Below are 24395 nucleotides of genomic sequence, written 5' to 3' on the forward strand. Positions count from 1 at the left end.
ACAAATATGAAGATAACCTTCTGTAAGTCAATTTTCATTGGCTTTTTCTTGGATGCAATTTTTCATAAAAATACTTGCGTATATAAAAGATATATATTTATATTTGTAACCAAGGAAGAATGAAAAAGTAAAACTGAAAGAGCCATTCAGTCAAACTAAAATCAAACATAAACACGCAAACACACAGCAAATAATTGCCATCAGACAGCTGAAGGGGTCCACTGCGGTCACTGTAGTTTTTCAGAGGAATGGTTACTGAAGCCCCTACGTGGTTTGATGCACAGTCAGACTCAAAGGGCATTACGCCTGCAGCCTTCACTGCAGTCCTGTTGGGAGCAGTACATTCATCCGAACACTCCTGTGGGAGGGAGCAAGAAAGACTTTGTGAGCTTTGGTTCTCCTAACCCTGCCACAGAAACTGTCAGGCAGTCACCTGGTGTGACCTGCTTGTTGCCACCTACACCCTCTGGACTCTGCAGCCCTCCCAGATTAGTAATAGAGCTTTCTCCAGCTCTTAGGCAATGCCCACACCTTCTTTTTCTAGAATATGGAAAAGGGTATGATGCACGAATGTTGATGAAGGACTTTTCTTTTTAATAAAAATGAATGACAAAAACACAATTATGACCCCAGAATGGAACTTATACCAGTATTATTTACCAGTGGTTTTGTTGTCCAACATTGGATTTCAATTTGTAAAACAGCTGTAGTGTGCAATTCAGTTCTTGACTAATAAAGCACACCTGCCCTCCCAGATCATAAGGTATGAATCATGCCTTATTCAGGGCATACAGTAACTAATTTTAAGGTTATGTGCCGTAAAGGACGTCTGTTTGACGTATGACTGCAGTACAATACTGATATGAAAGTGTTTTTCAGTAGTCCTGTCTTGTGTGATGCTGACCAGAACCTAATGGATGATGACATTACCATCAAATGAAGATAGAAGTCAAGCGTACAATACAAGATGGGACTTCCTGCCCTTGGCCTGCTTTTAATATCAGTTAATTCCAATTGTTTAATTAAAACTAAAAATCCTCCTTCTTATAGGATGTTATCTCCTGTGCAGCAAATATTGTAATATTGAAAAAAATCAGCACATCCATATTAGGTCACATATGCATATAAAAAAATAAAATAAAGCGGGGGTTGACTTTATAGCCATATCAATTTACAAACAAATAATAATATAATAATGTACAAAAGCACCACTGTAGGGTTAGTAAACATGTTTTAAATGCAGCTACAATACTGAATACTGTTATAATATCACACCTCCAATATTCATATCACCATAATATCACATCACGAGTATGCTATTTAAATAGGAGAATATATATCCGATATGTTAGTGTTGTAACTGTACTAAAAGCGTATGTGTTTCTCCAAACAACTCCAAAGACTATATGGATTTACGCGTATACGGGGTGAAACATTTACCTACATGCACATTATGTTATGCTGTTTTCAAAGCATTTCTGTCCCTTTGCAGAATTAACGCAACGGTATATTAATGACATTATTTCTTATTTCATGAGGTCTTATTTATTAGTTATTTCATATAAAGTAAACACTGTTGGCAAATTGGACAATTGTAGACTACAACCTTATCTATTAAATAACGCAAAGCATGTTTTTTCCAGTCGCGATAATGTGTGCCAGGTGAACTTCACCAGCCCTTATATAAGAGCGGTGCACGGTGACGTCACGCTGTCCGAGGAGGTGAGCAGTGACGCAATGGCGCTGTAATTGAAGCCGCTCAGCCGCTGGTCTGAGAGCCGTGTGAAGCTGCGCGACCGACCCAGCCTCGGTAACAGCGGTATCTCCGGCGGCAGGACGCGTGTCTGAATCGGTGCCGGTTATATAACCCCGTGTCCCGGTCAGAGGCAGGGATCCCGGGCTCTCTCGCCGGCAGGTAAGTGCGGCTGTCCCCCGCACCGCGCCCCTCTCCCCGGCCGCCGTGGCAACTTTGTGCGGAAGATGTTGCGAAATATTGCATAGACTAGCAGCGTGTATTGCGCGTCCAGAAGTAGCCTGTACATGACGTGTGTTAATAGCCTTTATTAAATAGCCTTTCTCTATGTGTTGTTTGGTATACAGCATTAAGGATGACAGCTTCCCTGAAATAAATAAGTGCCGTGGTGATCTTCTCTGTCCGGCAATGCTTTTCTGTTTCTTAATGTATTTTTTGGTTTGCATAGTGGGTGTGATACAAGACACTGAGTGTGCTGTCAAACATCCTGGATGGGTTTTATTTGTAGTTGAGCAAGTCAGTCCATGGCACATCTGATATCTGATGACTGCCCAGTGCAGGTGTGTGTGTGTGTGTATATGTGTGTGTGTCAGTGTGTGTGAGTGTGTGTGTGTGTCAGTGTGTGTGTGTATGTGTGTGTGTGTGTGTGTGTCAGTGTGTGTGTGTATGTGTGCATGTTAATGTGTCTGTCAGTGTGTGTGTGTGTGTATATGTGTGTGTGTGTCTGTGTGTGTCAGTGTGTCTGTGTGTGTGTGTGTGTGTGTGTCAGTGTGTGTGTGTGTCAGTGTGTGTGTGTATGTGTGCATGTTAGTGTGTCTGTCAGTGTGTGTGTGTGTATATGTGTGTGTGTGTGAGTGTGTGTGTGTGTGTCAGTGTGTCAGTGTGTCTGTGTGAGTGTGTGAGTGTGTGTGTGTGTCAGTGTGTCTGTGTGAGTGTGTGAGTGTGTGTGTGTATGAGTCAGTGTGTCTGTGTGAGTGTGTGTGTGTGTGTCAGTGTGTGTGTGTATGTGTGCATGTTAGTGTGTGTGTATATGTGTGTGTGTGTGAGTGTGAGTGTGTGTGTGTCAGTGCGCACATCTCTGGATGTGAAGTGTCGCTGCAGGTCTCTGCACAAATGAACACGTTGCTCATGAAGGTTGAGCGTGTTTTCTCTGGGTCAAGACTTCGTGTCGTTGCACACATTGTTAAGGTGGCGCAGTTAAGACGAAAAACTGAAATTAACATCGACTATTGCTGTTACCAGTTAAAGTTTATATTTACCTGATGTCAACTTTATTTACATATGTAGTTTTTGGCTTCTGACATTTGTAACTCTTGAATAGTGATGATCAATGTGGTCAAAAAGATTAACACTCTTCTTGTTTAGGTCCATGATAAAGAAACAACATGCAATTGTTTAAATCACTGCCAAAGTGTTGCCTTTTGTACATCTATTAACTAGCCTTCAGCTATTGATTTAATGCACACGCCCTAATAAATACATTACAAAAAACAGACCTCAGATTTTTCATTTGTTTAATAGCCCCTTCTTAAAGATAGCCTAGAAGGTCAAGTCAATACAGAAATCGCTCATGCTGTGCAGTATTTCTATGGTGGAATAGAAGATATGTGTATATAAGGTGTAGAATAATTGTTGAGAGCCAGGACCATATTTTGCATAATTCTAATTAGCTAACTTTTGCATACTTTCATTCACAGAGAAAACATATGCTGTATCCTCTACTTCTAAGAGCCAACTATGAGCATTTGCAATGAATGTTGTTTGATGTATTCTGTGGTACTGTTAGGTAACTGGCCTGAATTTCCTTAGCTGATACCTTAAAGCAAGTTTGCTATAAAATGTGTCTCACCTTATTTCTTTAAGTCTTGTGTCACAAGCAGTTTTTTGGTATTGGAGCTGGGTTGGTGGTGGAGGGGTAATACAGCAATACAGCGATAAACAGAAAGCTGAAGCACCTTTTTGTTTAGTTTTAATCTTTGTTCTGGAGGTCTGAAAGCACCACCACAGCCACCCCAAACCTAAACCACAGGGCCTGAACCAAGAAACCTTGAAAGCAATGAGAAATAGGCTGTGCATTTCCACAGTATATAACTTGTCAGGGTGTTACCTACTGACATTCAGATCTACCCGTATGTTACGTTAGCAACACATGGAGCAGCACACGGGGAAGTGTTACGTTACATATTTGTAAACACTTTGTCTTTAATGACTAGGGTTGTATCATTCATTAGTCCATTAAAAGGATCGTGCTTAGAGGAAACCTTGTTCTTGGGCATTGAAGAAAACATCACCATGTAGATCAAGAGGCTTTTTACACGATGGCGCTCTTCACAGGCGCTGCCAGGGGGTGATTATTTTTTTAGAGCTCTTCTCACTTCCTTACAATAGTCTTAAAAGCTTGTGCTCTGTGCAGCGCAGAAGAGCTAGGACACACTGTGCCACGTTTACTCACCCATGCTCTGTCTCAAAGTTTGTACTGACTGATTGATTTGAAACAAGAAAATACCGACTGTAGAGCAAATGATGATGTACTTTTCCACGGGGGTGAGGCAGAGAACCGAAGGACACAAATCCTCTTGCACCGAAGAGTTTGGTCAACTTGGTCAGCAATCAGACCAGTTATTTTACTTATTTTAATTCATTTTAGAACAATTTAAGGAATGGTGCTGCAGGACAGTGTATGTTTTTTCTGACCTTTTCTGGCTGCCTGATATGTATTTATCATTTTAAATCCCTACCTGGAGTGAGAAGCACAGATTCGATCAGTGAACTTTTATTGGGTTGTGTGGCGTGTTCCTCCTGGCAGTTTTGACCCTCTCAAAGGTCAGCTAGACCACGTTAGCCAAACTCCATTCTTTGGTGTGAGAGTAATGGACCACAGTATTACTATTGTACACTTGACATCCCCCAGCCCTGTCCGAAACTCAGTTCAGTTTTAATCTTGGCTTTATCATTGTTCAGCAAACTTCAATACAATGTAACTGATAAATGAGTAAAGTTTAATCAATGGTATTTATTACATTAGATGAATCATAGGGTAACATTGTTTATATTGAACAGTATTTGAATGAATAATTGTATGCCTGTTTATTTAAATGTCATTCTAAACTCATCCACACATACCTAGATCATTCTACGTATGCATATTGAGGTGCATTTCAACAACATCGAATCTGGCTTTGGCACAGTAGAGCAACCCTATATCATGTACAGAATGTTGTATTGTAGTGTTTGTATGTCCTTGTAAACCCCCTTGCTTAAAGGCTTCAGCTAAATGTAGTTATATTAATAATAATAATAATAATAATAATAATAATAATAATAATAATAATAATAATAATAATAATGTGACACACAGCCACATGCCTGGTAATCTAATCATTCTGAGGTCTAGGTTGTTGTGATACTTAAGGGAATAAATCATTATGATAAGAATAAACACATATCGGGGACTGTTGCCTTTTAGATGATAATTATTAAGAATGCAAGAATATATATAGGAATTGCAGTTTGAATTTTGAGTATGAGTGAATATAGGTACCACGTTTGCATAGTACTGCAAAGTAGCAAATGTGCTAAAATCTGTAAGGGTTTAGTTTACTACTTACTGTGAATAAAGCTGAAGCAATATTACAACCATTTACTGCTCTGTATCTTCAGAAGCAATACAAGTAAATTAATGCATTTTTGCTGGACCAATGCATTACTATTGTTATATTTAGCATCAGCGAGGTCTTGGAATAATGTAAATACACTGAACAGGATTAATTCTGAAGGGTTATTAAGATGTTCTTGGACACCGGTCAATTCTTAAATTGCGCACACAGAACCTCGTGAAATAAGACTTCAGTCTCGTTTGCAGACGAACTCTGATACACTTGGAGTGTGAAAAGACATCGCCCATTGTCGGCTTCGATCCACCGCCATGTTTCTGTAATGGAAGGCACCCAGACCGTTATCACAGGGTCTCCTCTTTGAAAACCTGAAAACTGCTTTTTGTTACCTTTATTTAATGGTCATAAATACCTGCAAATACGCAAGAAATCCAGGCAAAATTTGCATTTACCATAAACATGTTAAGAGTGTGCACTGTATGTGAAATCATCTCTGCAATCTCAGCGCTCTGTGGGTGCAATTTCAAATCATAAGAAGGTTGCCAAATAATGCCCGCCTCTCACATTCACTGTTGAACTACTTTGTGCTGGATGTTAAAGCCAATGCAGTCACACCTCACCAGGAAGCGCACCACAACTTGACTACACATTTTACAAACCGTTTTATTTCCAAAGTTGCCATTTCCTGGAAAAGGTGCTGATAAAGGGGCAACATCACCACTTTAAAGACTCCCTGACAGATCTGAGTGGCTCAGCAAGGTTGGACTTGGCAAGTCCTTTCTATGGAAGAGCTCTGAAGGAAATCAAGTTACTGCTAAGTGGTGTTGATTCATTACCAGGTGGCATGCTTTACCCCAGACTCCAGAGTACAGACCATTCATTGTGCCCTGTTATAGACACGTGACACTGATCTTGGCTTTCCTACAGATGAAGAAAGCTGAACCGTTGGTCTGACTCCTTGTGGCTATTAGACATACTAGATATTAGATAAGGTACTATTAAAAAGAGATGGGAAGCTATTTGCAGAGTCCAGGCTAAATGCCAAGTCAACTTTGCCCAGTCTGTCCTCCCAAAATATCTTGGTTATCTGGTGAAACAATGTCGCTCAGCCACAGGCAGTTTTCTGTGTGGAGCTGTGGCAGCTCAATAACAACAGCAACACACCAAGCCAGACGATGCTTTGCTTCATTGCGAGGTGATTTGATGCCACTCCTACCTGTAAAGCAATAAAATCACTATATTAATGCGTGGTTTATCATCATGATTGGTAGAAGCAGCAATAACGTAACAGTGGTTGGACACAAGCAGGAAAACTATGCAGATACTCTATACAGTGCACAACATGCTTCTAAACTGATACAAAAATAATGATTATGAGTAAATGATGAATAAATGCACCATAAACCAGAAATAAGACCAAATCTTTCACAAGAGTTCTGTTTTTAATATCAGTTTCCAAAATGTCCTCCTTGCTTTAATTAAGAAACGGATACCTAGTCACCATCCTTGCTTTGAAACCAGTGACCTGACTCACATGGTCTTTGTTTCTATTGTTGCTTAACGAGCAGTCAGTCCATCTTTCATGACACCCAGCCAGTGGCCTGAACGACATCCCCAGTGCTGACCTTTTGTGCTCATCCAACTCCTATTGAAGTTTAAAATTGACACTTTGTACGACTTTCCTTATTACAGCATACAGACATGTGTGGGTGAGATACTCTAGACTCTTATTCTGAACAGGGTGCTAAATTACTTGCCAGTTAATCTGTCACGGCTTCATATGTGGTCCTGTCTGCCCTAAATTATGCTGTTATTATGCGGCAGTTTGTCTTTGCAATCTCTTTTAGTCAACAAAACATCTGCAGGTACAGCTGTCCTACTTCTGCATTCTCTTTGTTCTTGTTCTATTTTCCACCTACAATTGTTTTCTTTAAGTACACCACTGTGCTGTTTGTTTATGTATGTATTTATTTATATATTTGTTTTGTGCTCTGTGTATGGATGCTTGAAGTGGAGAGGTTTTGAATGACTGTGGTTACACAAGTCACATACATGTGCTATGAAGGAAAAGCCAGTCTCTGTATTGCAATATAGCAAGAGTTCAAGTTTTCACAATGCAAATTCATTTTTGAATCGGATTCTCTATATTCTCATAAGATGCTTTCTCGTGTGTTTGCCATGTGAATTCAGATTTATTTTCAGATTATTAGTTTTAAATCGTTGTTTTTTGTAATGGCAGTCAGCTGTTAGCTATAGTGATGATGTGTTAAAAACGAATTGATGTCTTTGTAATTCATGTTAGAAAAGGGTATTTATGTTGTAAAATTATATATTAAGTGAAAACTGTGGAGGACTCTAGAGGAGAGGGGGTCTTCTGGCACAAGGAGGGAGGTCTGGAGGAAGTGTAGGAAGCGATAAGAGTCTGGAGGCAGACCCAACAGAGCTAGACAGCAGTAGCAAGAGCTGGAGCTTTGAACTGGAAGTGAAATGCCAGGAACTGGACGAGGAACTGAGCGCCATTGACGAGGAAGGCTTTGATTCTGCGTGTGTTGCTCAGGAGGCAGCGGCAGGTGATTGAGAGAGAGGAGACGTGCTGAGTCGGACAGGGTCAGGCGTGACTTCATGATAGCAGAAGGAGAAGGAAACAGTGCGATAGATTCCAGAGGGATTTCAATAGACAGATCACAAGAGGAGGACGGGAAAGAACCGAAGATCCGATTTAGAAAGGTTTAGTTTGAGATGACAGAAGGCATACTTTCATATAAAGTGTAGAGCACTTGTCTGGGGTTGCTTTCTGTGCCATTATCCCAACTCCCTTCCTTCACAGTAATTGAAATAGTGATAGAAACATTGAAAACATCCATCTGCTGTTAGACAAAATCATTTAAGACCAAACTGAGCTTTGTTTGTCTCCACGTTTTTCTCCATCAAAGGCAAAAGATGCATTTGTAAAGATCTGCTTTTGTAAATATGTCCATTATAATGGAAAGGGAACATCTATGTAGACAGGCATAGTAAATTGAGGAAAGCTGAATCAGATATGTGAAGCAGATTGATCAAACCATATCAGCTGGGTTGCTACACAATACATGATACCATAGATATCAGTATATCGAGTGTTTCCCTGTATTGTGTCATATCTGTTTTCCTGAGTATTTGACTTTATAAAGTATATAAACTTTTAAAGATTAAATGAAAATCAATTTTATTTCGGAAAGATCGAGCAATTAGACCTTCAGTATTTCCAGCAGTGTAAATTAATATGTAAGTTTATGACAAAAGTTTAAATGTACCTTTGTTAAAATCAAAGCACAGCACAAATCTAATAAAAACTAAACATAAAGTACACTATATTCATTAAAACGTTTATCATGATCACCATTGAGTTCAGTTGAAAATCAAGTTTCTGGGAAACAATATATCAATGTGAAAAAAATCTTATTTGCAAAACTCATGACCCACTAAACCTCAGCCTATTAATGGTCTCTGTTCCCTTGTTTGCTCAAGGTTGTATTTGGATTATATGTGGAAGAGTGGAAGTGGCTGTTAATCTCTAACAGCCCCTGACCCAGAAGACCTTTATTATTGAAAGGACCCGTGTCGGTACAGAAACCAGTCCAGTACAGCGTGTCCTTCGTTATTATTACAGTTCTCAGCAGACGCCCTTAGCCAGGGTGACTTACAATTGTTACAATGTATCACATGATTTTTACATACAGATACCCAGTTATACAGCTGGGTTTGTACTGGAGCGATCCAGGTACAGAAATTCAATTAAGGGTACAACAGCAGAGTCCCCCACCTGGGACTGAGGCCACAACCCAGAGTCCAGAGCCCTGACCGGTACACACACTGCTGCTATTAACTGAGGCAGACTCCCTCAGTAGTTGAGTTTAAGAGTTTTTGTCTTCATATGAACAGTTAAGAAACATAACAAACATAACACAGTGTCCAATTGAGAGGAGGCCATTCGCCCCATCGTGCTTGTTTCTGAAGTACGTCCATTACTGAAGTGTCCATTAATAACTAAGTGATCCAAGGATCCTATCCAGTCTATTTGTGAATGTTCCCAAATTGTCTCTTCAGCCACATCACTGGGTAGTTTGTTCAGATTGTGATGCCTCTCTGTGTGAAGAAGTGTCTCCTGTTCTCTGTCTTGAATGCCTTGAAGCCCAATTTCCATTTGTGTCCCCGGGTGCGTGTGTCCCTGCTGATCTGGAAAAGCTCCTCTGGTTTGATGTGGTCGATGCCTTTCATGATTTTGAAGACTTGGATCAAGTCCCCACGTAGTCTCCTCTGTTCCAGGGTGAAAAGGTTCAGGTCCTCAGTCTCTCAGTAGGACGTTCCCTTCAGACCTGGAATAAGTCTGGTTGCTCTCTGAGTTAAGGACCTTCAGTGCAATAGGAGGTCATACAGTGATGTGCTGGGGTGGAGGAATTAAGCTCAGATGCACAGCAAAACATGATCATTAGAGAAAAAGTTAAAATGCCCTTAGCCTACTTATGTATGTTTCACTTGTGTTACTCAGACTGAGAATATGATGCATATAGTGACTCGAATGTGTCATAAATATACTGGAAGCTTTTCTTAAATTTTTCAGTGGGTTTAAAGTGAGCAGCCTAAACACTCTTCACCTTGAAATCTGCACACGCACTCTAAACACCCTTTACATTAAAACGCTCTTTTCTTACAGTTGCTTTTCCACCAAAAAAACACACTTTTTTTTGTACAGTAATAACGATGCTTTTAAAAGGAGTTCAGCGTGAGTCGCGCACAGAAGCTCTGAAAAGTAGGTTAATGTGACATTTAGTGTGCAACACTATTGTTAAAATCATGAGAGAAGAATTACTGTTCCTGTCCTGACTTGGGTATGCGTACGTCACTGATTCAACGGTCAACAACATGTCATTTCCGAATGACAAATTTACCATCTGTCATGTTTTGTAGATCCTTTGCCCTGTTACACATATATGTATTTACATAAGATAAACTGCATTTATTCTACAGAGTGAGATTCGTCTTTGTTGCTGTTTGAGGTTGTGCTTTTTCATGCTGGAATATATCAGCCCACAAACACTGTTTGACAGGTAGAGTCAGCGCAGTTGACATGCAGCAGAAAAAAGACTGGAATAAATTAACGCTTTGACACAGATCTCTTGATATGTTACTGCATTTCTGGATACCATAACATTGTTTTCTCACAGCAGCAGCAAAACTGAACATATTCACAGATGCCTGAAGAAATAAAAGAAGAGTTTTACAAAAGCCTCTATAATTCATAGGAATCCAGAAATGTTTTGGATGTTGTTTCGTGACGTATCCGTACTTCAGAAAGTCATGGCCACTAGAGTTTTCCATCAACAATTACTATTTTTCTGAATGTTGTCATCTTTTAGTGTTCGGGAAATGAAGGAACTCATCCTGATGATAACGCAGCAGGAGAAACACTGCCCTTCCGCCCTCTGGTCTGTGCATCACTGATATGTCAGGATCTATTAATTTTGCCCAGATAGAAATCGATTCTTGCATAGATTTCATTTGAAGGCAGTTTCATTCAGGCCGACGCTGCACGAATTAAGAGCAGAATTAAGTCATTGTTTTATTTAGATTAAAAATAATTGGGAATTGGAAACGCCAAAACAAAACATTGGTAAGATTGAGAATGATGATAATGTGTACTTTCTGTGGATGAAACTCATGAAGGTATTTTGTTTAAGATGTTTCTAGAAATGGAGCAACAAAAGTAAATAAAATGTCAACAGATTACAATTGGAATCTACATATCAGGGGGGCATTCATTAATTCAACTTTTGATCCAAGGGTTTTGCTCTAGATCTTAAAGCATGAACTCCATAGTTACCAAAAACACACCCCTGGCATTGCAAGCTTGGACAGGCACTGAAAAAGCTTTCGTCATGAATCCTCTTAAAACCGCTGTGATTAGTTTTAATGACTAAATAGATATACTGAGATACATTTCCCTAACAGCAATACCTCCGCAATATAGTTTAAACCCCTGCAGTCGGTGAGTCCCCACTATCTTGTGTACAGCGTTTAAACCGAGACTCTCCTGAGGTGACCAAGCCCCGCGGCGATCAGCACAGTGGAAAGAAATAATGAAATCAGTGCAACTGAACCTGTACTGTGAGGTGAGAAATCAGGTTTCAGGGACTGAAGGACGTATTAAAGTATGATTAATGACGTACGCTTAAGGACTGAGGCAATGGACACTCCTCCGCTCAGTAACACCCTTTCATAAGCTCCTGCCAAGCGTTTTGTTTCTGTTTCCATGGACTGCGGTCAACGTCACATCCAGCGGCTCCTCGATGGACGTCCTTAACCTAAACTGGAAACTTGAAAGGCTTTATAAATGTGTTATGTCTTCAGTAAACTCTTCAGACTCCTAAACAGGAAAAAATTTCTCCAGTGTCTCACAGGCAATGCAGAGTTATTGCCCCTCGTGTTTCCTTCAGGGTGCAGTCCAGAGGTTATGTGATGGCCTTCAGTAAATCATACCGCAAGCCTGTGGCCAAGGCTAGGATTTGAACCCAGCAGTTCCGGTCTCATAATGCTTCCTTTTTTCCTGCCTCGGTCTGAGAGTGCACCACAGTAATGCCAAAAGCTGGCACTGCCCTGGAAAACAAAAAAAGTTGTATAATCGCTGCCTTGCTCGGCAGTTTAGCTGAACACACTTGAAAGGCAGCCGTCCAGCACACGTTGGTGGACCGTGGTCAGTAAAACAGGACAAGAACAGTCCTACTGTCGGAGAATGAGACATAACATGAATTGTGTGTTTTTATTTAGCATTTTTGTACCTAAGCATTGTTTCCAGAGCGTAATTGGACCATAATTGTCATTGTTGAGCACTGCAGGTTGTTTTCCCCCTAAACCCCCTAAATGTTTAGTTTCAAGTAGGATTTGTCGTCTCCAGTTCAGAGAAAAGGAGAACATAAAGGTGCTCTCTTTGGTTCAGAGCTGGCAGCGTCTGAGAGTTAGGTAACTGATGACACTGCAGCCTGAACTGCCTTTAATGTTACAGAGCATGATGTTGTGAAAGTAGGTTACTAGGCCGTGTTCTGCAAGCTTAAACTGAACGCCAGCCAGAGCGTTGCTCGATCTGCTTAGCGTGACTCTCCATGCTGAAATGAGGGAGGACTGGCCACCGATTCGGGCGTCCGCAGCGGTGCCTGTGCCTTTAACAAAGCCGGCTTTTTGTAACTCTTTTCTAAATCTGTACTAAATGTTCAAGCGCTGTTGGTTAGTTCTGACACACTAACCACGTCTCAGGTTCGGTGGTTCATGAGGCTCCAGCAGGCTGAGGCTTTTATTATAGATGGAAGAAAAATCGAACTCAAATTGTATTGTATTTTTTCTCTAGAAATATTTCCTTTTCAGCCAATATGTTCCAAAGCACTTTAAGATGTTAATTTTAAAAACATATTTTAGCATGATATGAATTTGACAACTAAAAGAATATGATTAATTCTGTAAGTGTATCAGAGTTTGCTACATTGAATAGGAGTACAGCTAAAGCCATTTTTAAGTGGCTTTTCCCCCCCATATTTCAGAGACCTGGTTCAGCTCAGGTGAACTCTGTCTGTTGCCGTCTTCTGCCTGACCTTTGAGCCGGGTCACTGAACTGACCGTCCACAAGGTCTTCACTTAGCCAGAAGTCAGACTGAAAACCATGTCATAACGAGCTCAATTGAGAACTCGTTAGGGGGGAACATGAAACAGGGCAAACAACAGAGATAAGGAAAAGGAATGAGAAACTGGTTTATCAGACGCTAAAATGTGAAGAAAAAGGAGTGCGCTATATTTTCCCGCCCACCCGGTAGCCCTTTTCCTAAACGTATCGAATGCGCTTAATTAGACTTGGTTTTTAATTGCTGTGGCCAATACCTGCAAGTGTTAACTTATATTCCTATTCCTCTCTCTCGCTCCTTTCTTCTTTTGAGTCTTTTCCAGCATTAGTAATAACAGGGCAATTCTTTAACTTATGAAGTTGTCTTGGGTTTCTTGCAATATATAAACTGTGATACAATTTGCTTTTATTTAAATTACAAACTTCACTTTCTGATGCATTTCTAATGACTTGCTAGTGTAGTTAATTAAAACTTTCATCATACTGTGCATGTTGCAGGAAGAAGGTCGTTGATAGTGGTGTGTTGTTTTTAAGAGAAATTGAAATGCAGTATTGGCTTTAGTTGCTCTTTTTATTTCCTGGTGACTTAAGAATGAAATATGAATGAATTGTCATCTGAATTTGCCTACAATAGAGGAACATAAATAGAACCATTACATTGCTGTCATCGGTCTCTCAATGAGTCGTGACGGCTCTGTAAAAAATACTGACGTAACAAAAACGAGACTTAAGGCATTTGGCAAAGTAGCCGAGTAATATATATCTTTTTTTTTCTTTTGGTGATATCAGAAATTAGTGGAATCGAATGAATTGAATAAAATTATGTCTTATGATTTCAGATGATATATAAATTGAGGAGATACATTTATAAGGCATGTAAGAAACTAAGGAATTTCAAAAAAGTGAACATCATGTTTGAGACGCTTTGCCAAATGTATTGGTTTCTCATTTCTTTGTCATTATGGGCTGGTTTTCACAAACACGGCACCAGTCTTGGACTATCCAATGACTAGCCATCTGTATGTGTTTATACAGTTTATATTTTCACTCTTATTTCATTAAATAGACACATTTACACTGATCAGCCATAACATTATGACCACTGACAGGTGACGTGAATAACACTGATAATCTCATTATCATGGCACCTGTCAGTGGGTGGGATATATTAGGCAGCAAGTGAACATTTTGTCCTCAAAGTTGATGTGTTAGAAGCAGCAAAAATGGGCAAGTGTAAGGATCTGAGCGACTTTGACAAGGACCACATTGTGATGGCTAGATGACTGGGTCAGAGCATCTCCAAAACTGCAGCTCTTGTGGGGTGTTCCCGGACTGCAGTGGTCAGTACCTATCAAAAGTGTCCAAGGAAGGAAAAGCGGTGAACCGGCGACAGGGTCATGGGCGGCCAAGGCTCACTGATGCACGTGGGGAGCGAAGGCTGGCCCGTGTGGTCCAATCCAACAGATGAGCTACTGTAACTCAAATTGCTGAAAAAGTGAATGCTGGTTCTGATAGAAAGGTGTCAGAACACACAGTGCATCGCAGTTTGTTGCCTATGGGGCTGCGTAGCTGCAGACCAGTCAGGGTGCCCATGCTGACCCCTGTCCACTGCCGAAAGCACCTACAATGGGCACGTGAGCATCAGAACTGGACCATGGAGCAATGGAGGAAGGTGGCCTGGTCTGATGAATCACGGGTTCAAGGTGTTGACTTGGCCTCCAAACTCCCCAGATCTCAATCCAATTGAGCATCTGTGGGATGTGCTGGACAAACAAGTCCGATCCATGGAGGCCCCACCTCGCAACTTACAGGACTTACAGGATCTGCTGCTAACGTCTTGGTGCCAGATACCAGAGCACACCTTCAGAGGTCTAGTGGAGTCCATGCCTCGACGGGTCAGGGCTGTTTTGGGACCACAACAGTATTAGGCAGGTGGTCATAATGTTATGGCTGATCGGTGTATAAGTGCTGATAGTGCTGTATATGTATTTCCTATATGATGGCTGCTGTGCCTTGGTCATCCAGATTTATTATTGTACATTTTTATATACAAGATCTAAAATAAAATATCTTCTTGTTAAAGTTGCACTTTAAACCACATTTCTGAGATGTTTGCAGCAGGAAACATATTTCTGAAACCTGTCTGTACTCTTGTGTAACACATTTTGCTCTAAGTTTACCAGGGCATGTTGTAACAGGAGACGGATCCCCGGAGATGTCATTCACGAAGATTGGTCTCTCTGCGCACAGTTAGAGAATGTGTTTTTTCATCACTGTTTTCACTGCTGTCAGATTTAGCCACTTCTTAATTGCTCTAACCACACATTTAATGACACCAACAGTATATTGCTCTGCGTTTCTCCTTATCAGAGCTGCATTAGAACTAGATGTGAGAAAGCAGATGCCCTCTGCTGGCAAGAATAATTGCAGCTCTTCCTATATGAAAACAAAAAAAGATATACCCCACAATATATGTTTTTGCTTCAGAGTTAGCAGTATTCTCCTAGGTACAATATGTACGAGCCTTTTAAGGAACACTGAATGAGAGAACTGTATTATCTTTGATCAGTTAATTGAAAGCCTCGGTTATATAAGCCTACTAGATAAAGCAGTTCTTCTCAGAACAACAACATAGTGACATTTTATAGTAATGAAAATATGTGAACTCTATGTCTAAAACAGCCATAGCAATACATTTATTCTGGATACTTTTTAAAATAAAGCCCCATAAAAATGCATCTTAAAAGTAATGCACATGGAAAAAGAAATAAGGGGGGGGGGGGGGGAATCAATTAAGTTTCTAATTATGCCCCAGTGGATCACAGCCTGTAGTCATAAACTACAAAGACTGTGTTCTGCTCAGGAGCACAGAGGCATCAGCGGAGTGACGTCCGTAGAGCTGCTTATATAACTGCGGAGGAAGGAACAGATCGTCTGTCACGGTTATAAGGTTAAAAAGGGTGACACGAATACCAGACATACTCGCTCCAGTCATGTGTTACATAGTTTAGGAAGACAAACACAGCTCTTCTCCAGAGATGACAGGAATGCTTCTCTTCTGTACTCTATACACTCTATAGCTTAACGTCTGTGAGTGTGTTTTATTCATTTTTATTACAACTCTTCTGCCTACTACTCTTTTTATAGCGAGCGGAGATCAGCATCTCCTCGGGCTGAGTAAAGCAGCCGTCTGAGTGCAGGGCTGTGCATTACACAATACATACATACATACAGACACACGTGACCCTTAACACATCTGCTTAATGTCATGACATATATCCTTTTGTGTTCATGTCACATGTTTCATCTGAGACAGACCTCAATCCCTCAGGTGACCAAGAAGTTTTATATTTAGGTTCAAACGTGTTTTACAATTCCTATATATACACTCAACACACACTGTATATAGACCGAGATGCCGGGCGACAAGACGGAAAAATACCTTATTCTGTGCTATTACTGGTTCATGAGCTGCTGGCAGACTTCAGCGTCTTTCAATTACTGCTGCTATTATTACCTTATTTCGTCTGGTCCCGTCTATTCCTGTGCCTTCAGTTTGTTAATCCTCTGTTTGTTGAGGCTTAATCTGTGTCACTTTAGGCAAAGGGTCACATCCAACGTGGGGCGTATGTGTGTGTGATGAGGAATCTGTGCCTAGGTGGCTTTGTCATGTTTCGTAACTACATCTTAATATGTCTGACGCAAGTTAAGAAGACATACAGAAACAAAGACACACATAGCAGCATATTTATAGATATTGTATAGATATATAGATACACATTGTTATCTTTCAATTCCGACACAGCTCCCCAGGGGAATATGGGTGTAATGTGGGCACTTGGGGCTGCAAAGGCTGTCGATCTTGAGTAGAGAGAGAGAGAGAGAGAGAGAGAGAGAGAGAGAGAGAGAGAGAGAGAGAGAGAGAGAGAGAGAGAGAGAGAGAGAGAGAGAGAGAGAGAGAGAGAGAGAGAGAGAGAGAGAGAGAGAGATGCATTTTGAATATAACAGGGTCACTTAGAAGTGCTTTCTATTGAATGTAAAATGACTGTACAGAACTACACTCACCTACACCTGTTTAATTTCTTTAATTAATGCAATTATCTAACCAACCAATCACATGGCAGTTGCTTCAATGCATTTAGGGGTGTGGTCCTGGTCAAGACAATCTCCTGAACTCCAAACTGAATGTCTGAATGGGAAAGAAAGGTGATTTAAGCAATTTTGAGCGTGGCATGGTTGTTGGTGCCAGACGGGCCGGTCTGAGTATTTCACAATCTGCTCAGTTACTGGGATTTTCACGCACAACCATTTCTAGGGTTTACAAAGAATGGTGTGAAAAGGGAAAAACATCCAGTATGCGGCAGTCCTGTGGGCGAAAATGCCTTGTTGATGCTAGAGGTCAGAGGAGAATGGGCCGACTGATTCAAGCTGATAGAAGAGCAACTTTGACTGAAATAACCACTCGTTACAACCGAGGTATGCAGCAAAGCATTTGTGAAGCCACAACACGTACAACCTTGAGGCGGATGGGCTACAACAGCAGAAGACCCCATCGGGTACCACTCATCTCCACTACAAATAGGAAAAAGAGGCTACAATTTGCACAAGCTCACCAAAATTGGACAGTTGAAGACTGGAAAAATGTTGCCTGGTTTGATGAGTCTCGATTTCTGTTGAGACATTCAGATGGTAGAGTCAGAATTTGGCGTAAACAGAATGAGAACATGGATCCATCATGCCTTGTTACCACTGTGCAGGCTGGTGGTGGTGGTGTAATGATGTGGGGGATGTTTTCTTGGCACACTTTAGGCCCCTTAGTGCCAATTGGGCATCGTTTAAATGCCACGGTCTACCTGAGCATTGTTTCTGACCATGTCCATCCCTTTATGACCACCATGTACCCATCCTCTGATGGCTACTTCCAGCAGGATAATGCACCATGTCACAAAGGTCGAATCATTTCAAATTGGTTTCTTGAACATGACAATGAGTTCACTGTACTAAACTGGCCCACACAGTCACCAGATCTCAACCCAATAGAGCATCTTTGGGATGTGGTGGAACGGGAGCTTCGTGCCTTGGATGTGCATCCCACAAATCTCCATCAACTGCAAGATGCTATCCTATCAATATGGGCCAACATTTCTAAAGAATGCTTTCAGCACTTTGTTGAATCAATGCCACGTAGAATTAAGGCAGTTCTGAAGGCGAAAGGGGGTCAAACACAGTATTAGTATGGTGTTCCTAATAATCCTTTAAGTGAGTGTATATGTGTAAAGAATGTGAAACCTGTAGTTCCAGGGCAAACAACATGTGAAGACACTGTAAATGTCACAGCACTATTGACTTTATCTGGACGACCATCTGTTGACCACAGGTCATATTATCTGAGTTATAATCCTCAGGATCAGTCACATGACTTCAGTGCTGTCTGATGTGTTGAGGCTTCATATGGATGGAGCTGAGGAATGTGGGACGAGGCTTTAAAGTACTGTTGACAGTTTACAATAACAGGTGTTGCACCGACAGCTGGAACAAAAACACGTCCCTGAGACACATTACACACAATATAAGGCAGAACAAGGTGTAACTGACCCTACTAGTATTCAGTAACTCTTCAATAATTATTTATATGGTAGCCTGAAAAGTTAATGGTTTCAGTTTTACCATCAAACAGCGACAATAATGATAATTAATAACAATAATAACCACAACAGTAAATCATAATACATGTTGTTCTGTTGTATTAACATGTCAAGTTTGAAACAGTCCTGACAGTGTGAACCGGACCTTCATACTTTGCAGAAATGCTGTATTCAGTCAGAGAGGGATGTGTTCCTGACTGTGATGTTTATTAATAGGAGGTGTTTACCCAGCATGCTGTGCAAAGACAGGGAGAATCAGAAACTGCAGTTCTGTCAGCCGACTTAAACCCCACTGGGTACATGTGGGCTGTATTTGACCGATCCTTGTGAAAGCTTCTCTGTGAACCCACTTCCCAGGACTCCCTAATGCAGCCAGTGTGTCAGGAATGCCCTGAAACCCTATAAGAAAAGATTTCTGAACGTTATCCAAGGTGGGCATCTTTTTACTTGCATCAAGTCTGTGCTTATAAATGTTTTATATATTCTCTTGGCAAAGGAGCCACAGTACAAGTAAAATCAAATATATATGTATACCTTGAAGACATGTTTGTAGCAACAAAAGGCAAAGGCAAGAACTCCATGGGATCTCTCTACTTCTACAAGTATCTTCTTCAAGTATCTTTATTTAAGTATCACGTATCTTTATTGAAACGGACAGTCCTGCCATTTCTAAAACTATGATGGCATGTGTCTTTATGTGTCCTGGTTATAAGTAAGTTATCTTTCGAATTGAGAATACCACCCATGGATACTGTCATTGTGATGGAAACTCATGAACACATTGTCTAACAAAGCTGCCTATAGGCCGATGAGCATTGTCAATAAGTCGGACTCCTCCTCTACCTGTTTAACTAGTACAACGCAGAGCCAGCTGCCTGTTTTGCCGTTCATTGAGACTCCTGCACGTCTCGTTTTTTTGTGGAGGGTTCAGTGCCGATTGGAGCAGAGCCCACAGTGCCATATATAAGGCAAATTGTTTCAGTGTATTTTATTGTGGTTGCAAATTAGCAAAATGTAAGAATGCTAGAAACTTATTTCTGATAAACCAATTTAGGATTTCATCATTAGAAATGTTCAGATGTCTCTTAAAAACAACTGAGCAGAAGATCTGTAGGCACTGAGCTCAGATCAGATGCACGTCTCCAAAGAAAAAGAAACACATGGTTTTCTACTGCCCCACAGCATTAAAGCAGGAATATGTTTAAACGCCTGACTTTTACCAAAATTACCAGCAGTAACATGTATTTTTTAACAAAATTCAAGTGTCAGTAAAAGTTTTGTCCACATTACACATAATGTTACATTCTTTTAATTTATTTAGCTAGTTATATGGCTAGATCTAATCGAATCTAAAAATAATAATAATCTAATCTGATCTAATGGTGTGTAAATAGCGTACAACACATGGGAACATTTAAGAACAGAGAATAGAAAAGAGATGACAGAGTGGGTAAATCTTGAATATTCATGATTATAAATTGAACAAACGCAGAAGCCTCCTGTGCCAAGATAAATATCTGTACACAGAGAGAACATGGGTAAATGAAATAGGATAAATGATTAAGAGAAACTTTGATTTAATACATTTAATAAATTGTTCATTTGATGTAAGTAATAATAAATCAGAAGCATAAATCCCTCGTTTACCTTGGCAGTCTAATCTCTGAGCCAGTGTATTTACTTAGAACATCAACAAATCACATCATAAGTTATGAATACATTAATCGGATTTGCGTTATGGTTTATATGCTCAACTATAATATTTGAATCTTGGGATGGTTCTGCTACACTTGCTCTACACCAGACACACATATTACTAACAGACACCAAGATGATTAATACACAAATCTCATCCAGACCAGACATTATGAAGATCAGAGGTGTATGTTAAAAAAGACTCGATGCCATTGAACATGCAGTGAACATGAACCGTTTCAAACATGCAGTTCATCCGTCACTCAGGTATTTTAACACATGACAAGAAACAGGCACGTTTATATCGGCATTCCTACACTGCGCTGATAAAGTGCTCTTTTGATGCTCAGGAACGGGGCCTTACATTAAAGCGCCAGCTATTTCTGCATCCTTTATGAGAGTGGGATGGATGATTATGGATCGGAGCTGTGGTTTCAAGCAAACATAATAAGTCACTGACCTACTAACACAGTGTTGCAGTGTTGCTTCAGTATTCAGCTGTTTTGTTTTGTTTCTTGTTTAATTTTGTCCTCTGAAGATGCAGCACAGAAAGTAGTGTCAGGATTTGCTTTCTTTGAAACATTGTTTAATAGAATACATCTTAAATTATGTTTGGTTACTTTGGGTATCTGCAGTTGCAATGTATGAAATATGTGTTTAAAAAGAGCAAACATATTGAATCTGATGGTTGCTTGATTCAGTGTGTTTCACAACTCTGTACCAGAGTCCATCAGAGTGATTTAGCATTAAATAATACATAAATACAAAATGGAAAATAAAATCTACTGAATGATTTCGGTAGTGACTGTCCTTCTCCCGGCTGCTGATTATGTAAAAAACCTAACGGGGTGTAGTCTTAAAATGTCTTGTGTGTTTTTCTGCACTTTTTGAAACTTCAGATCGCTTTGTATGTTATATTTTTTAATTGTTTATATGACAGACATCTTAGTTTATGCTGAACATCCCAGGCAGTTTAAAATATGCTGCAGTGTGTACTAAACTCACTTTGACACACTTAACATCACTCAAATAACACATAAAAGGTTAAATAAAAAATAAAAAAATTGAATATTGTCCTCTCAGCATGTTTAACAGACAGGTTGTCAGGGTCTGGTCACCTTCCATATTTCCATCACAAGCTTTAACATAAAGTCTCTCAAGTCTAACAAGAACTTAATTCTTCAGTACCTTTTAAAACTGTTTAGATATTTCTTAATACATTTTTTTTTTCAGAAATCATGATCCCTTCTCTAGTGCTATAGTTTAAAATGTGCACTAGTACAAATGTACAGACTTATGTATTCACTAAAGCACATTACTAGACTGTATTACTGCACTTTACAGAGGTTAAATCACAGTGCGTTTCACAACAGCAGTAGCATATATAAAGCTATACAGTATATATGTTTACACAACTGGATTTTAAAACATTTAAAAACATCATCATCACCGTTAGTCTGTTAATACAGATTCTCTCTGTGTGTCTTTTTAACTGGAATATCAGTTACCAGTACAACTGAATATAAAAGGCCCGTCTGCAGAAAAGGCGCAGACGTATTGGGTTTCATTACAGAAGTCACATCCTGTTCTCCCACACCTTTGAAATGGTGTGACATTATCCGACTACAGTCGCACTAATACTCCTCTACGAAGCTGTCGAGGAAATACAAAGCCACAATGCCTGCGACAAGGAGTGCCTGATCGTGGGGTTCGTCCTTGATTACATCAGGACAGTGTGTTTATCAGAGAGTCTGACGAACTTCACATGACACCTGGATTTCACTATAACTGAGTGCTCTGTGCACACGCGTCATGAGCAGCGCAAATTGTGCTCAAAACGATCCGGTCGATCTGCTGTGAAAAACACACCCAGACAATACAGGTTTACTGTAAGAAACCATATTCTCTGTAGATTTATAAAGTCTGAAATCAAGTCATGCAAAACTCTGAATATCCCAGAAATAAAGCAATTTTGTCAAAGATAAGATAATAATAATAATAATAAACAAATTGATAGCTCATTTGATAGCTAAAATTCATATGACTGAGATGCAGTATTTACTTTATTTATGCTCCTGGTAGCCGTGGTCCTTTAAGATCCAACACACATTAGCTGCTCCCTGTAAATATTAATGCAATGCTGGAGAATTCATATTGAAGCTGTTTGCTTGGGGCTTTTTCATTAAAAATATCATTTAGATAATTAATTGATCCTTTCAGTAATTAATCAATTCTGATGTATTTTGCATTAGCAAATGCTAATTGCAGGACTAAATGTACACACTGAGAGATCTCAAACTGGGGCCTCTTGGAAATCAATTATTTTAAACAGAATTTCAAATATCACGCTTATCTTCTGACTTAGTCAAATTGAATTTCCATCAGCGGGGTGAAAGGCAGTGACACTCGACAGTGTGCAGACACCACTGGGCTGGATGTCACTCACGGACGCAGTGGCTGAAGGAAGCCGAAACGCTAGTCTTTTGAAACTGTAATTAATCCAGGAGTAAAAATGTGGAGTGGAAACTGTGGAAACACGATCACTCAGTTGACTTGATGAAAATGGCTCGAGTTGCAGTGGGGAAGACAACTCCAGTGGTTTTGCAGGTTATCCAGGAAGTTATGACACTGAAGTTGTGATACACTGCAAGAACAGACACACCGACTCATGCCAATATGTTAAAGTTTTAAAAGATATTATATCATTGACCTGTGATAGTGCTATACATCTTACTGATACACTATAGCATGTAAAGATGCATACGATACTTTTCGAGACCTTGCGTGTTGAAGAACCATACATTTTCCTTTAACAGATAAATCGAATAAAGCTCCAATAGTGATATAATCAATTTTTGTCTGCACTGAATTGATTCGATTGATTTATTTGGCGTGTGATTGAACACAACCCCAGCTATGATGCTGATCCTCTTGCTGTTATTCGTGTTCAGGAGTTCAGCTCATTTTCTGTGAATGTGCTGTTAGTTAGTGTCGGCCAATTTCCTCCTGCCACGTCATTAAAAATATGAAAGTGCATTTCGCACATTCATTGAAAGAGATGATCTCAAAAGGTCAGTCATCGTTCCCAATTGCTCCTTTAGGGATATTGCGCTTAATTCTTTACTCACGTATATAATGTGGGTATATACTTTTCTGTTCTGATGTATTTGTGGGCTTTATTTAACTTTCTTAAATGGCATTCAGACATTAGACTTGTCTGCTCCACGTGAGTAAAGATCTTAAGACATACACAATATATATCTCTATATGTATCAAGGCCACAGTAGGCAATTTCTCAGCAGGAAATGACCTGGTATTAATTCATATACCATGAATTCATAGACCAAAGATGCTGTTTTCTCTCTTTTTTCCTAGAGAAGCAATACCACACTAAAAACATCCGTAAAAAACGGCTTTCGTACCCAGTTGATAAAAGGATGCGAATGGCGTGCTTCAGAAATCCATCAAATCAAAGAGAGCTCGGATACCAGTGAACAGATGATGGAACTTTCTTCCTGTGCTTTTGTCCATATAATAATGCAGAGCTGTAACATGATCCATTTAGGTCTCGGCACCTCGGTGGTGCTTTGCAAATTATAAACAGTTACACAACTTTTAAATCAATTTATCAAATGACATACCCTGCATTATGGATGTGCAATATTTCAAAAGCAAAATCTCCCAAGCCCTGGTCAGGAAACAGCACTTTGGCTCGGTACCAAGAGCCACTTGCCCTATTACTCCCTCTTTAATGTGTAGAAAGGCCATTTATGAATATGAGTTCCATCCCATTAGTCAGTAGGCTGACCTACATAACTGAGAGGAGCTAATCTCTGTGTGGGCGGATGCTGAATAATGCACCAAATATGTAGGAGTTATTTATGAATCATATAAGATGCCTTGGACATCTTTTACTCTAGAAAAACCCCACCACACCTATATTTCTTACTCCTTTAATATGTACAACACCATCCCATCCTTGTGTTTTCTCTCAGGGGCTTTTGTAGCAAGAAAGGTGTAGTCAAGGTTACAGGGCATTGTTG

At 40.0% G+C, this 24395-nt stretch overlaps 1 protein-coding gene across 1 annotated transcript in view; it reads left to right on the forward strand.

Annotated features, from left to right (window-relative positions):
* Positions 1-1772: 1772 nt before the first annotated feature.
* npas2 (neuronal PAS domain protein 2) overlaps positions 1773-24395 on the forward strand; it is an 86099-nt gene continuing 63476 nt past the window's right edge. The window contains exon 1 of the mRNA XM_066714764.1: positions 1773-1915. The gene's annotated coding sequence lies outside the window, so the exon portion shown is untranslated. The remainder of the gene's footprint in view (positions 1916-24395) is intronic.

The sequence above is a fragment of the Amia ocellicauda genome, chromosome 10 (genome assembly GCF_036373705.1).
Source record: "Amia ocellicauda isolate fAmiCal2 chromosome 10, fAmiCal2.hap1, whole genome shotgun sequence".
NCBI classification, from domain to species: Eukaryota; Metazoa; Chordata; class Actinopteri; order Amiiformes; family Amiidae; genus Amia; species Amia ocellicauda.